The sequence below is a fragment of the Trichomycterus rosablanca genome, chromosome 8 (assembly GCF_030014385.1).
Source record: "Trichomycterus rosablanca isolate fTriRos1 chromosome 8, fTriRos1.hap1, whole genome shotgun sequence".
Lineage (NCBI taxonomy): Eukaryota > Metazoa > Chordata > Actinopteri > Siluriformes > Trichomycteridae > Trichomycterus > Trichomycterus rosablanca.
Genome location: NC_085995.1, coordinates 19343552 through 19359832, shown reverse-complemented (window position 1 = coordinate 19359832; position 16281 = coordinate 19343552).

The window sequence follows — 16281 nt, the reverse complement described above, 5'->3', positions numbered from 1 at the left end:
AGAGCAATATATGCTGCCTTCAAGACGTCATCTTTTCCAGGGACATCCATGCATTTTTTAACAAGAAAAACATGGCTGTGGAAGAAGATGGTACTGGTACTGGACTGGCCTGCCTGCCTGCCTGCCTGCCTGCTTGCAGTCCTGACCTGTCCCCAATAGAGAAAGTGTGGAGAATTTTGAAACGAAAAATGCGACAATGACAAAACATTAAATATCTCAGGTCCATCCTGTCTGCAAATAAATAAAAGTCATAGTAAATTTGCATTTTCCATGCTGTCCGTACTTTTACTGATTTCGGTTTGTAAACATTACTAGGTCATGAACAAAATATGTTTCACCTTAAAGGTGACTATTGCAATTCACGTCCTACTATACTATATTGCCGTTAGTGTAGTTACTTTGTCTAGCACATACGAGTGTGCTTTGTGATACAGCCAGAAAATCATTCATGTGCTGTGTAAACAATGTCCATTTCTCACAAATGTATATGAGAATAGCCTGAAACAAAAAACCTGTAGTCTATATAAATGTGTCAAAACAGTGGGTGGTTCTTGGCTTTCTATTAGATACTGAGGTGAAAAATAAAACACAGTTATGTAAGACCTTATGAAACATTTAAGAGGAACATTTGGAGGAAGAATGGGGCAAAATAACACCTGAAACACACATCACCTGGTATCCACAGTGCCCAAACTATTTTTTTTTTTTTTTTTTTCAATTTTTCATACTGTCCCAACTTTTTCTGATTTGAAGTTGTAATAAATACAGCAGTATGCTGCTTAGGATACTGTATTTGTTACTCATTATGAACTCATCCATAAAGAGTGAAAGTTCTAACAGTACCCACTTTGTTATATTTACTGGCCAATCATTGCATTTTTGGCCAAGTTACGACTTTTTAGTTTTTCTAACTGGCTTTTACTTGCCCATTTTACAACCCCAGATCAGAAAAAGTTGGGACAGCATGGAAAATGCAAATAATAAACAAACACAGAGTTTCTTACATTTACTTTGACTTTTACTTCATTGCAGACAGGATGAACCTGAGATATTTCATGTTTTATCTGCTCAACTTCATTTAATTTATTAATAAACATCCATTCCTGCATTTCAGGCCTGCAACACATTCCAAAAAAAGTTGGGACAGTAAAGCATTTTCCACTTTGTAATGTTGCCATTCATTTTCACCACTCTTAAAAGATGCTTTGGCACCGAGGAGACCAAGTGATTTAGTGTTTCAGCTTTTATTTTGTCCCATTCTTCCTGCAAACACGTCTTAAGATGTGCAACAGTACGGGGTCGTCATTGTCGCATTTTTTGTTTCAAAATTCTTCACACATTCTCTATTGGGGACAGGTCAGGACAGCAGAAAGGCCAATCCAGTACCCGTACCCTCTTATTCCGCCGCCATGCCTTTGTAATGTGTGCAGCATGTGGTTTTGCATTGTCTTGTTGAAAAATACATGGACGTCCCAGGAAAAGATGACTTGAAGGCAGCACATGTTGCTCTAAGATCTCAATGTACTTTTCTGCATTAATGCTGCCATCACAGAAGTGTAAATTATCTTTGCCAAGGGCACTGACACAGCCCCATAACATAACAGACCCTGGCTTTTGGACTTGTTGCTGATAACAGTGTGGATGATCCTTTTCATCTTTGGTCCAGAGCACACAGCGTCCATTTTTTCCAAAAAAGACCTTGAATGCTGATTCATCTGACCACTATACATGTTTCCACTGTGTGATGGTCCATCCTAGATGCCTCTGAGCCCAGATAAATTGACACCGCTTCTGGATATGGTTAACATAAGGCTTCTTTTTTGCACAGTAAAGTTTTAAGTGGCATTTGTGCATGTAACTCTGTATTGTAGTGCTTGACAAAGGTTTGCCAAAGTAATCCCTTACCCATGTGGTTATATCAGCTATTGTTGAGTGTTGGTTCTTGATGCAGTGCCATCTGAGGGATCGAAGATCACGGGCGTTCAGCATTTTAATCATTTTCTCTTGCATTTGTTGACAAACTGGAGATCCAATCAGCTGCTGACATCACCAGTTTGGAATCACATAATCATTTAGTTATTTCACCTCATTACTAACCCTAAATTGCCCCTGTCCCAACTTTTTTTGGAATGTGTTGCAGACCTGAAATGCATGAATGGAGGTATATTAACAAATTAAATGAAGTTGAGCAGACAAAACATGAAATATCTTGGGTTCAAACTGTCTGCAATCAAATAAAAGTCAAAGTAAATGTAAGGAACACTGCATTTTAAATTTTTTTGCATTTTCCATACTGTCCCAACTTTTTCTGATTTGGGGCTGTAAATACATTTCTTAAACGGAATTCTGTTTGGAGGCAAAAATCAGACTTTACTCCCATATCTATAGTGGTGGTGTGGTAGATTACTCATCACCCCATTTCTCACACCCATAGGGTGCTTATTTGTGTTTTGCCTGGAGCAATGTATAGCCTTATTTTCTGCTCCTGTGCATCTTTGACTTAGCATGGTGTTTTCTGACTGCAGGTCAGTTAGCTTATAGAAGTTGTAGCTCCCTAAATCAAGTGCTGTCACAACTATTTCAAATGTCAACAAGAAGATTGAGCCCTTGAACTGGTTTAGAAGTGAACTATAAATTATGTAATAGTGGGCTTTTTTGACAGACTGTCCCTAGTCCCAAGTGCACACAGTACTCTGTACATCTAAAAGCAGGCATGAGAGAACATTGCACATCTAAAGACAGGTTTGGGGCAATCCCTGGAAGGTCTTACCTTAGCTACAAGTCAGGCAAAAGCACTTAGCACTTCATTCTGGTCTCTTTAGGGACCTGCACTGCTGTTAATTCACACACTTTTGCTAAGAAGCTATGAAGCACCCCCCCCCCCCCCCCCCCCAACCGTCTCCCACCTTATGCAAGATGTTGCTAAAAGCAAAGTTCCTTTAGCTTTCTGTTCTGCACGATGCCAAGTGCTTCAGGTTTAAGCATTTTAGAGCTGAATGTGACATTAGGCAAGAAACGACCACAAGTCAGGAAAACTGGTTTGAACCAGCAGTGTCTGGGGGGCCAGACAGATCCGTTAAAGGGTCATAGTAGTCGGCTAGATATATTGACAGTTTAGAGAAGCAGGCTGAAATCGGTGACAGTTCAGGGGTGCTGGCTGGAATCAGTGATAGATCAGGGTAGCGGTCTAGAACCGACTACAGTAAAGGGGAGCTGGCTGGAATCAGTGACAGATCAGGGAAGCGGTCTAGAACCGGCTGCAGTTCAGGGGAGCTAGCTGTAATCAGTGATAGATCAGGGAAGCGGTCTAGAACCGGCTACAGTTCAGGGGAGCTGGCTGGAATCAGTGATAGATCAGGGAAGTGGTCTAGAACCGGCTACAGTTCAGGGGAGCTGGCTGGAATCAGTGACAGATCAGAAAAGCGGTCTAGAACCGACTACAGTAGAGGGAAGCTGGCTGGAACCAGTGACAGATCAGGGAAGCGGTCCAGAACTGGCTACAGTTCAGGGGAGCTGGGTGGAATCAGCAACAGTTCAGGGGAGCCTGCCAAAAACAGCAGGTTCAGGGGAGTTGTTTGGAGGTGATGAGGACCCTGAAAGGAAGAGAGTCTGGAATCTGCAATTAGACCCTTGAAGAGCCATCTGGGAGCAGTATGGGGGCCAAGGGACAATTCGGAAGTGGTAAGATCAAGAAGCTGGCTGGAACTAACAGTGCCGAGTGGTGGCTTTCCATACACAAATGAGTGCATCCCTAGGGGAACACTGGGTACATATAAACATCCCCTGTTGACACAGAAACCCAAATTCTAAAACCTCTTCTCCAGTGGGAAGCATGTCTTTAATGGGCCCTCAAGGTCAGTGGCTATTGTTATAGCTGAAAAGATCACAGAGGTCATCATATTTTAATACCATTTGATTTGAATTGGGATACAACAAGCTAATGATCAAGTGTCTGAATACTTTTGGCCATACACGACTAGGCATAACATTATGACCACCGACAGGTGAAGTGAATAACACTGATTATCTCTTCATCACGGCACCTGTTAGTGGGTGGGATATATTAGGCAGCAAGTGAACATTTTATCCTCAAAGTTGATGTGTTAGAAGCAGGAAAAATGGGCAAGCGTAAGGATTTAAGCAAGTTTGACAAGGGCCAAATTGTGATGGCTAGACGACTGGGTCAGAGCATCTCCAAATCTGCAGCTCTTGTGGGGTGTTCTCGATCTGCAGTGGTCGAAGCAAAGAAGTTCAAGGAAGAAACAGTGGTAAACCAGCGACAGGGTCATGGGTGGCCAAGGCTCATTGATGCACGTGGGTAGCGAAAGCTGGCCCGTGTGGTCCGATCCAACAGACGAGCTACTGTAGCTCAAATTGCTGAAGAAGTTAATGCTGGTTTCATGGAAACGGTATTCGCTGATGGCTGTGGCCTCCTTCAGCAGGATAATGCACACTGCCACAAAGCAGAAATGGTTCAGGAATAGTTTGAGGAGCACAACAAGTTTGAGGTGTTGACTTGGCCTCCAAATTCCCCAGATCTCGATCCAATCGAGCATCTGTGGGATGTGCTGGACAAACCAGTCCTATCCATGGAGGCCTCACCTCGCACCTTGGTGCCAGATACCACAGCACATTTTCAGGGGTCTAGTGGAGTCCATGCCTCAACAGGTCAGGGCTGTTTTAGCCGCAAAAAGGGGACCAACACAATATTAGGAAGGTGGTCATGATGTTATGCCTGATCGGTGTATAGTGTATTTTCCATCAGTGAAGGACATTTACAGAAACTTTACAGATAAAGAAACTTTACAGATGGCGGCGCGTGCAGACGCAGCGGCTCGATGCTCTCCGAACCTTTGTAGTTTTTTCGTTTTTTTTCTTGTTTTATGTTTATGTTTGTCAGTACATGTGACAGTAGTAGTGAGCTACTCATACACTCGAGCACAACTCATCTGCATCAGTGAACAGTACAAGGAGTACAGTTTTAATTCGGAAAACATTCCACCGGAGATACTTCGCTCACCTGAGCCCCATGGCGCTATCCTCCCGGCAAAGCGACGAAGGCGGCGTAGGGACAGAAAGCAGAAACGGGGGAAGCGAGCCGGGCTACGCGCTAGGCTACAGGCTAACCCTTACAGACCAGCCGTTCCGAGTCTCCTTCTGGCCAACTCCAGGTCTCTTGTCAACAAGATGGACGAGATCAGACTCCGGATTTCATCACAGGATAAAAACAACTGTGTGATGATCATCACAGAAACCTGGCTGAATTGCTTTGTTCCCGATGCTGCTATCGAGTTAGCCGGTCGCTCCGTCTACAGAGCGGACAGAACAGAGGACTCCGGGAAGCGCAAAGGTGGAGGTGTGTGCATCTACATCCACAACAGCTGGTGCACAGACACGGACATCACAGCGACACACTGCTCACCGGATCTGGAGTTTTTAACACTGCGATGCAGACCGTTCTTTCTTCCGAGGGAATTCACCACGGTTATAATCACGGCAGTATACATTCCTCCGCAAGCTAATGCTAAGCTAGCGCTGAGCAAGCTTCATGACGCTGTAAACAACCAGCTGACAGAACATCCGGACGGAATTGTTATTGTGGCAGGGGACTTTAACCACGCAGACCTGAAGTCGGTCATGCCGAAACTTCATAAATGTGTGCATTTTCCCACGAGAGAAAGAAACATTCTGGATCAGGTGTACATAAACATTCCACATGCATACAAAGCTAAAGCATCTGCACACCTCGGACTTTCAGATCACATCACACTGAACCTGACCCCAGTGTACAAACCTTTGATCTGCAGGACTCGACCAACAATCAAAACTGTACAGGTATGGAGTGAGGAAACAACCTCAATACTGCAGGACTGTTTTGACAACACAGACTGGGATTTGTTTGCACAGGGGGCAGATTTGGAGGAATATGCATCATCAGTCATGGGATACATAAACTTTTGCACTGAGAATGCACTCACAACAAATACAATAAAAGTGTTTCCTAATCAGAAGCCATGGTTAAACAGGAACGTACAGACTCTGATTAAAAGACGTGATACAGCATTCAGGACTGGAGACAGACATGCTTATTCAATAGCTCGAAGGAACCTCAAAAAAGGCATTAAGGAGGCCAAACGCAGATACAAACAGCGTATTGAGGAGCACTTCCAGAACAACAACCCCCGCAGCATGTGGAATGGAATTAAAACACTGACGGACTACAAGACCAACACCCTGCAGGACAGTAATGACACCAGTTTACCTGATGTGTTAAACCAGTTCTTCGCTCGCTTTGATCAGCAAAACAGCGGACTTGCCTCTCACATCACACCACCTGTTGAGGAGCAGACACTGGTTCTAAAGCGTCATCAGGTGAGAACCACCCTGCAGAGAGTGGACCCCAACAAAGCAGCGGGCCCAGATGGAGTTTCTGGAAGGACACTAAAGGTCTGTGCCAACCAACTAGCTGAGGTTTTCACAAACATATTTAACCTCTCACTAAAACAAGCTGCCGTCCCGACGTGCTTTAAAACCTCCACAGTCATACCAGTACCCAAAAAGTCTGCAGTGAAATGCCTTAATGACTATCGACCAGTGGCACTAACACCGGTAGTCATGAAGTGCTTTGAGAGGCTGGTTCTTTCACATATCAGAGACATCATACCCCCGGATCTGGATCAACATCAGTTTGCATATAGAACAAACAGATCCACTGAAGATGCTGTCTCAATGGCACTTCACACCACACTGTCACATCTGGAACAGTCCAACACGTACGTGAGGATGTTATTTGTGGACTTTAGCTCTGCGTTCAACACCGTAATTCCTCACAAACTGGTCGAGAAATTGATGTGCTTGGGACTGGACAGTTCCATCTGCTCCTGGATTTTGGACTTTCTCACGGACAGACCACAACGTGTCAGGATAGGACATCACACCTCCTCCATTCTGATCCTGAACACCCCATGCTCTTCACCCTGTTCACGCACGACTGCACCCCAATCCACACCTCCAACACAATAATAAAATTTGCTGATGACACCACAATTGTTGGCCTAATTACAGATGGTGATGAAAGTGCCTACAGGGACGAGGTGAAATGTCTGGGTGAATGGTGCAAAGTCAATGACCTAGTACTTAACACCTCCAAGACAAAGGAGATCATCGTGGACTTCAGGAGAACAAAGAGGTCAGAACATCACCCCCTTCACATCTCCGGAGAAGTAGTGGAATGTGTGGAGAGTGTGAAATTCCTTGGGGTCCACATATCCAACAATCTAACATGGACACAGAACACCTCGTACCTGAACAGAAGGGCACATCAGAGACTCTATTTCCTGAGAAAGCTAAAACAGGCTCAGCTTCCTCAAAAACTCCTGGTGAACTTCTACCGCAGCACCATCGAGAGCGTCCTCACCAACTGCATGACTGTGTGGTACTCCAGCTGCACAGCCTCAGAGAGGAAGGACCTACGTCGGGTGGTCAGAGCGGCGGAACGTATCATCGGGACCGAACTCCCCAAATTGGACAGTTTATATAACAGCCGTTTACAGAGCAAGGCCGACAGCATCAGTAAGGATGCAACGCACCCTGGGAACCATCTGTTTTCCCCGTTACCATCTGGGAGGCGGTACAGGGCTATTCGGGCACACACGAAAAGACTGAGGAACAGCTTTTTCCCAAGAGCTGTGGCCTCCATCACCCCTCCCAGCACCTCATAGACTGTGTACTTGAACATTGCGTATTTGCACATCTTCATACAACCATTCATACAACCATTATCTCACTCAAGCATAAATCATCACTTTGGAAACTGAACTGGTATCTCCACATAGCACAGTCACTTTACTTATATATTCATCCATAGTGAATTTATTATTCATCCTAAAATCCATACTTAAATTGTACTGGTTATTGTGTAAATATCCATATGCTATGTAAATACTTTTGCTTCTTCTTTTTTATCTCTCGGAGAGTGTCAAACAAAATTTCGTTGTACGCAAGTATAATGACAATAAAGGTTCTTCTTCTTCTTCTTCTTCATTCCATGTTTAAAAGTACACTGACTTGTAACTTGCAAGCGTGACACTTGTCTGTCTCTTGTACATTGAAACTGCATATTTGATTGATTGATTTTGTCAGCATCATCCTTAAATGAACTTCTGTCTCAGAATGGCAGTTCACACTTGAAGTCTGACATACTTTTGCAGCACACAGCCCGGTCTTTCTGTCAAATGAATTCAAATTTTGTTGAAATGAATGAATGTCCACTTTACCTGCCAGATTTACACAAACTTAAAGCTGACTCACTGCTGACACATTGAAAAGCTTACTTTACTAGCCTAAATCACTCCACCATAGCATAGAATCCATCAAATAAAGTGAACCCTGAGTTTAAAATACCTTTACAGTGATACCTTGAAACTTGACATCAACTGGTTCTGGGAGTGGCGTTGAGTTTCAGGGTATTTTTCATCATTAGGATGTATTGAAACCTGTTAATGCGTTTCATGGTCTTGTGGAACCGCATATATTTTAGGCTGATGTAAATAATGGGGTTGTTTCAAAGCTTAACGTGACTTATTGTACTAAAACAACAAGCAAGGAATTTCATTAGTGGAGAGAACTTATGAGCAGTAATAATTAAGAGAGGTTTAGTGTTTCTAGGTCATTCTTTTAATACATTGCTTATTCTCTATATAGCCAAAAGTATATGAACACCTCTTCTAATTACTGTTTTTGTCACACCTTTCGGTAACAGGTGTAAAAAAAATTGTGATATAAACTTAATACACCAACTAGGCATACCATTATGACCACCGACAGGTGAAGTGAATAACACTGATCATCTCTTCATCACAGCACCTGTTAGTGGGTGGGATATCAGGCAGCAAGTGAACATTTTATCCTCAAAGCTGATGTGTTAGAAGCAGAAAATATGGGCAAGCGTAAGGAATTGAGCGAGTTTGACAAGGGCCAAATTGTGATCGCTAGACGACTGGGTCAGAGCATCTCCAAAACTGCAGCATGGGGTGTTCCATGGTCTTGTGGAACCGCATATATTTTAGGCTGATGTAAATAATGGGGTTGTTTCAAAGCTTAACGTGACATTGTACTAAAACAACATGTGAGGAATTTTATTAGTGGAGAGAACTTATGAGCGGTAATAATTAAGAGATGTTTAGTGTTTCTATGTTGTTCTTTTAATACATTAAGTCACATTAAGCTTTTTTATAATGATAATCATTTTTGACTCTCTCAGAAAAGCTGATTCTCAAAATTTCTCAGAACCCCGAGCAAGAACACAAGTTTCAAAGTGAAACAGGAGAAAAATCCAGCTAAACACCAATACATGCAGACGCTTTCAGAGTGAATTTGATGGTTATTTCACACAAATGCAGATTCATCTCATATTCGCACTTTGATTATGCTTTACCGCACCGCTCAAGCCAAGCACTGAACAAAGCGGTATTCGCACAAGGGCATTGAGTTTCAAAGATTTCGAGTTTAGGGGATGTCGAGTTACAAGGTACCACTGTATTTTTTTACTGTCACAAATCAGCATGCCAGGCAAACCCCACATGCAAGGAACAATCAAGGAGAAAGGACACATGGAATACAATTAAAATGACTGACAAAGGAAGACTGAACACAAAGGGTACTATATACACAGATGGACTCATGGGAAACAGCACATGATCATGAACCAATGGGTTAATAAGAGGGAACGGATGGTGTAACAAAACATGGGGTTGATGTGCTCATTAAACCAAGAGGGGCTGAAACTGTGACACTATACACCGATCAGCCATAACATTAAAACCACCTCCTTGTTTCTACACTCACTGTCCATTTGATCAGTTCCACTTACCATATAGAAGCACTTTGTAGTTCTACAATTACTGACTGTAGTCCGACTGTTTCTCTGCATAATTTTTAGCCCCCTTTCACCCTGTTCTTCAATGGTCAGGACTCTCCCAGGACCACTACACACACACTAACACACCACCAAGATGTCAGTGTCACTGCAGTGCTGAGAATGATCCACCACCTAAATAATATCTGCTTGTATTATTTAGGTGGTGGAACATACTTAGCACTGCAGTGACACTGACATGGTGGTGGTGTGTTAGTGTGTGTTGTGCTAGTATGAGTGGATAAGACACACCAGCGCTGATGGACACCTCACTGTCACTGCTGGACTGAGAATAGTCCACCAACCAAAAGTATCCAGCCAACAGCGCCACATGGGCAGCGTCCTGTGACCACTGATGAAGGTCTAGAAGATGATCAACTCAAACAGCAGCAATAGATGAGCGATCGTCTCTGACTTTGCATCTACAAACTAGGTAGGAGTGTCTAATAGAGTGGACAGCGAGTGGATACGGTATTTAAAAACTCCAGCAGCGCTGCTGTCTAATTCACTCATACCAGCACAACACACACTAACACACCACCACCATGTCGGTGTCACTGCAGTGCTGAGAATCATCCACCACCTAAATAATACCTGCTCTATGGTGGTCCTGACCAATGAAGAACCATTGTGAAAGCAGGCTAAAAAAGTATGTAGAGAAATAGATGGACTCAGTAATTGTCAGTAATTGTAGAACTACAAAGTGCTTCTATATGGTAAGTGGAGCTGATAAAATAGACAGTGAGTGTAGAGCTCAAACCTGCTTTTCTGTGGCTGTACGGAACTGACACTAGCAGCTTTTTGAAGAACGACAATTTCTCGGATATGCTTGTAAATGTGTTAAGAACAACAGGTTGCTGATGACTCCATGACGCCATTCACACTACATACATTTACATACTATTAAATAACATGCAATCACAGATACGAATATCAGCAGGCTTGTTACTATGGATATTGGCTAACATGACCAAAACATAAAAAAGACACTAAAATAATGTTGTATTATTTTTTAATTAAGTAAATGTGAAACAGTGGAAAATTCAGACTTAACAAAAACTTATTCTAGATGGCACCAATATTTAAAAAATTACATTAAATAATCTCTAGCATCAGTTAGGGTCATTGATCAAGACTTTACAAAAATGAGACTAGCCCAAAAATGAATTTATTCTGCTCAAGTGGCGCAGTGGTAAAACACACTAACACACCAGAGCTGACATTTCAAACTCGTCGGTTCAAAACTCAGCTCTGCCATCTGGCTGGGCTGGGCGGCTACACGAACAACAGTTGGCTGTTGTTCATACAGGGTGGGAGCCAAAACCATAACCTCATATCTGATGCAATTACGACCTCTGCTGGTTGATTGATGGTGCCTGTACAGAGTGGAGGAATAATGCATCGATCAGGGTGAGACTCTCTGTACACAAAGCTGATCTGCATATGAACTTGTGCAACCTCGTTCAGGTGAAAAGATGCAGTCGGCGAGTGTGCACCGGTCGGAGGGGGCGTGTGTCAGTTTGCTCTCCTCAATCAGGAGTGGGGATCAGCATTGGTAGAGAGGAAGCGTAATGCAATCAGGTAATTGGAAACGACTAGATTGGGAGGTAAATTGCAAAAAATAATAATAAAAAGGAATTTATAGCACCTATTATGGACATAATGGGGTTAATTAACATTTTTTTTAACCAAAAGATCCTGGTGAGAAGCAAAAACAGCATTTTCTAATGTGAATTTTTAACAGATCTGATTCTATCTTGTTCTTTCTCTTTCTTGCTTTATCAGATTGGCAGAAATGGAAAGTCAGAACTGCACCTTATTTACTGACAGCCTCTCTCCTGATGAAAGTCTGTGAGTACCCTGCCTATCACCCCCACACACTGAAATCTTTCATTACTCCCTAGGTCCGGTTTGTGTGTCTTAGGCATGTGTGTACATATGCAATATCCAGCTCTGCACTGTGTGTGTGTGTGTGTGTGTGTGTGTGTGTGTGTGTGTGTTTTGTCATTGACTGCGTACTCATGCCAAAAAAAGGGAAAAAAAAGATAATGAAAATGACCCATGGCTATGTGCAGTCTCCTAAAAAAGTCTTTGTGATTAAGGAGCGCAGTAGTGGGAATAAATAGAGCCGATGGCACGATGAATGGAAAAGGGGCAGGGGGAGTATAAAGAAGTGGCATGCAGTATGATGTTTAGAGCTGGAGGCTGTCTGAGAAGAATGAGGTCACCACCGTGCATGCATACATAGGTGAAATAGGGCAGAGGCCTCAAAAAACACACCAGTTGAGGAGTTCAGTTCATGAGAGGCTACAGCCGCAGAGTAACGCTGGCTTTGTGTGTGCACATAGATTACATTTATCTAGATGCTTATTCTCTATATAGCCAAACATATATAGACACCTCTTTTAATTACTGTTTTTGTCACACCTTTTGATAACATTATGACCACTGACAGGTTAATTGAATAACACTGATTATCTCTTCATCACGGCACCTGTTAGTGGGTGGGATATATTAGGCAGCAAGTGAACATTTTATCTTCAAAGTTGATGTGTTGACTGCAGCTTTTGTGGGGTGTTCCCGATCTGCAGTGGTCAGTATCTATCAAAAGTGATCTAAGGAAGGAACCGTGCTAAACCGGCGACAGGGTCATGGCCAAGGCTCATTGATGCACGTGGGGAGCGAAGGCTGGCCCGTGTGGTCTGATCCAACAGACAAGCTACTGTAGCAGCATATTGCATTTTAGGCAACACATTCTAAAAAAAAAAGTTAGGATGGGGCAGTTTACGGCTAGTAATGAGGTAAAAAAAAAAAATACATAAAGATGTTGTTTCAAACAGGTGATGTCATCAGGTAATTGTAATCAAACACATGATTCATAAAAGGCTAAATAATTTTGAACAATGTTGCTCAAGGAAGAAACAAAAGGAATTTGCATATTCCTCCCTCTACATTGCATAATATTAAATGATTCAGAGATTTTGGATGATATTCAGTTTGTAAAGGTCAAGGGCGCAATCCTAAGCTGAACAGCACTGCATTAAGAACCATTATTCATCAATAGCTGATTGATTCAGAAATGCTACTGTGCAAAAAAAGAAGCCTTATGTTAACCATGTCCAGAAGTGGTGTTGAGTTCACTGGGCTCGGAGGCATCTAGGATGGACCATCACACAGTGAAAATGTGTATTGTGGTCAGACGAATTAGTATTTCAGGTCTTTTTTTAAAGAAATGGATGCCATGTTCTCCGAAAACAAAGATGAAAATGACCATGCAGACTATTATTAGCAACAAGTCCAAAAGCCAGGGTCTGTCATAGTATGGGGCTGTATCAGTGCCCGTGGTAATTTACGCTTCTGTGATGGCAGCATTAATGCAGAAAAGTACATTGAGATCTTAGAGCAACATATGCTGCCTTCAAGAGGTCATCTTTTCCAGGGACGTCCATGCATTTTTTAACAAGACAATGCAAAACCACATGCTGCACACATTACAAAAGCTTGCTGTGTAAAAAGAGGGTACGGGTACTGGACTGGCCTGCCTACAGTCCTGACCTGTCCCCAACAAAGAATTTATGGAGAATTTTGAAACGAAAAAATACAACAGCAACCCTGTACTGTTACACACTTTAAGACGTGTTTGCAGGAAGAATAGGATAAAATAACACCTGAAACACTTAATTGCTTAGTGTCATCAGTGCTAAAACATCTTTTATGTGTTGTGCAAAGGAATGGTACAAAGCAGTAAATGCTTTACCTTTTTTGGAACAGTTAGGGGAAACATGTTTCTCCTATTGCCCGTTCCACTGTGCACATAGCCATATTCATAAATACATAGTTTGACACATTTGGTGTGAGGTCAAGTAACCTGCACTTTGCCTTGACCTCAAACCCACTGAACACCTTTGGGATGCAGTGGAAAATCAATTAAAATCCAGACCTTCTCATTCAGTGTCACTGCCTAGTAGGTAGGGCTTCGGGTTGTCAACTGAAAGGTTGAAAATTCGAATCCCAGCTCTGCCATGCATCCACTGTTGGGCCCTTGAGCAAGGCCCTTAACCCTCTCTGCTCCAGGGGCGCTGTACAATGGCTGGCCCCTCACTTTGACCCCAGCTTCCAAACAAGCTGGGATATACGAAGAAATAATTTCATTGTACTGTACATCTGTATATGTATAAATTACATTCTATTCCATTCTATCCCCCAGAAGCACTTTAAAACAATTGTTAAAAGCCTGTCCAGAAGACAGAGGCATGTTAAAACATGATGGGAGGATGCTAGTGCAAGGCAACTCCATGGTTTTTACAGTTAAAGTCAGGTGTCCATACTTTTGGCCAGGTAGTGTGGTGCAGTCTAGAATTACTGCTAATACCTTATTAGTCCAACTTTGCCTTAATAAATTCAATTTATATTTCATGACAATTGATTAATCAACAGTGTAAAGTCAAGGTCAGTCACATGCAGTGTTGACAGTCTTAGAGGAATAAAATAGAACTAGAAATAATAAATAATAGAAATATGCTTAAGGATGGTGCCTGTTGGCGCATGATGCACTATGATAGTACAGGACATACTGTACTCGTACCGGATTGGGCTAAGACGAGACAAGAGGGGTGGACACCCTCGCAGAGATGTTTTAATAATAACAAAAGACACAAGACAAGACTCACAAAACACATTTCCTAAACTAATTACTAAGTTAAACACATATAAAACATGAAACCTATGCTAATGCTAAATGCTAACACTTATCTAAACATACATGAAACATAAATCTAAACAATCCTAAACCCTAAACTTATCTAACTCCTACACTAACTGCTAACCACTGATGGTCAGTAACGCGTTACTTAGTAACGCGTTACTCTAATCTGACCACATTTTTCAGTAACGAGTAATCTAACGCGTTACTATTTCCAATCCAGTAATCAGATTAAAGTTACTTATCCAAGTTACTGTGCGTTACTATTTTTGTCATTTTCCTTAGTAAAAAGATATATTTTTGCTTTCTTCTTGCGTCTCGGGGAGTGACGTCTGTCCTATGCGACAACTAAGTCACGGGCTGCGTCCGGAATCGCATACTTACAGAGTCTGTACTAGATTGGAGGAAGTATGCACTACTCGGCTGGTAAAAAAGTACATTTTACCAACGTCAAATGATGACGTGGGACGTGATGACGTAATATCACCATAGTTACAGACTCATTACAAACCCCACTCGCCAAAATGTAGGATATTTATCGTCTTTTTGTTATTTATTTGTCTTTAAAAAAATTTTTTATTTATCTTACTTACACTTGTGAACAGAGGACTCCGTTTTCCGCTATCTTTCTTGTTTCTTATTCCGCTTCAATCGCCTACACAGCTCCAGTTGCATTATGGGATACATTAGCGGACCGCATTATATAACTGATAAAGTAACTTGTAATCTAACTTAGTTACTTTTAAAATCAAGTAATCCATAAAGTAACTAAGTTACTTTTTAAAGGAGTAATCAGTAATCAGTAATCAGATTACTTTTTCAAGGTAACTATGCCATCACTGCTGCTAACAAATGCTAAAGCTACACATGAACAAACATAAAACCTGAACACAACTAACCCTAAACGAGAATTATAAACATGAGCATAGCCATAGACAAGAGTATAGACAAGTGCATGGACTAACAGACAAGTGCATGGACTAACAGACAAGAGCATAGACTACCAGACAAGAGCATAGACTACCAGACAAGAGCATGGACTACCAGACAAGGGCATAGACTACCAGACAAGAGCATAGACTACCAGACAAGAGCATAGACTGCCAGACAAGAGCATGGACTACCAGACAAGGGCATAGACTACCAGACAAGGGAATGGACTACCAGACAAGAGCATAGACTACCAGACAAGAGCATAGACTACCAGACAAGGGCATAGACTACCAGACAAGGGCATAGACTACCACTACCAGACAAGGGCATAGACTACCCCTACCAGACAAGGGCATAGACTACCAGACAAGGGAATGGACTACCAGACAAGAGCATAGACTACCAGACAAGCGCATGGCAGAGCATACCAAACCAAAGTCAAATTCTAAATAGTCTCAAAAACTGTTCCCAAGCTTCCTTCTTAAATGGACCAACAGACTACCAGACAAGAGCATGGACTACCAGACTACCAGACAAGAGCATGGACTACCAGACAAGAGAATGGACTAACAGACAAGCGCATGGCAGAGCATACCAAACCAAAGTCAAATTCAAAATCGTCTCCAACAACTGTTCCCAAGCTGCCTTCTTAAATCCCATAAGCTTATTACCTCAGACGAGGTGCAGCTGTGGGTAATTAGCCGGAGACCAATCACAACAATACTTCTCT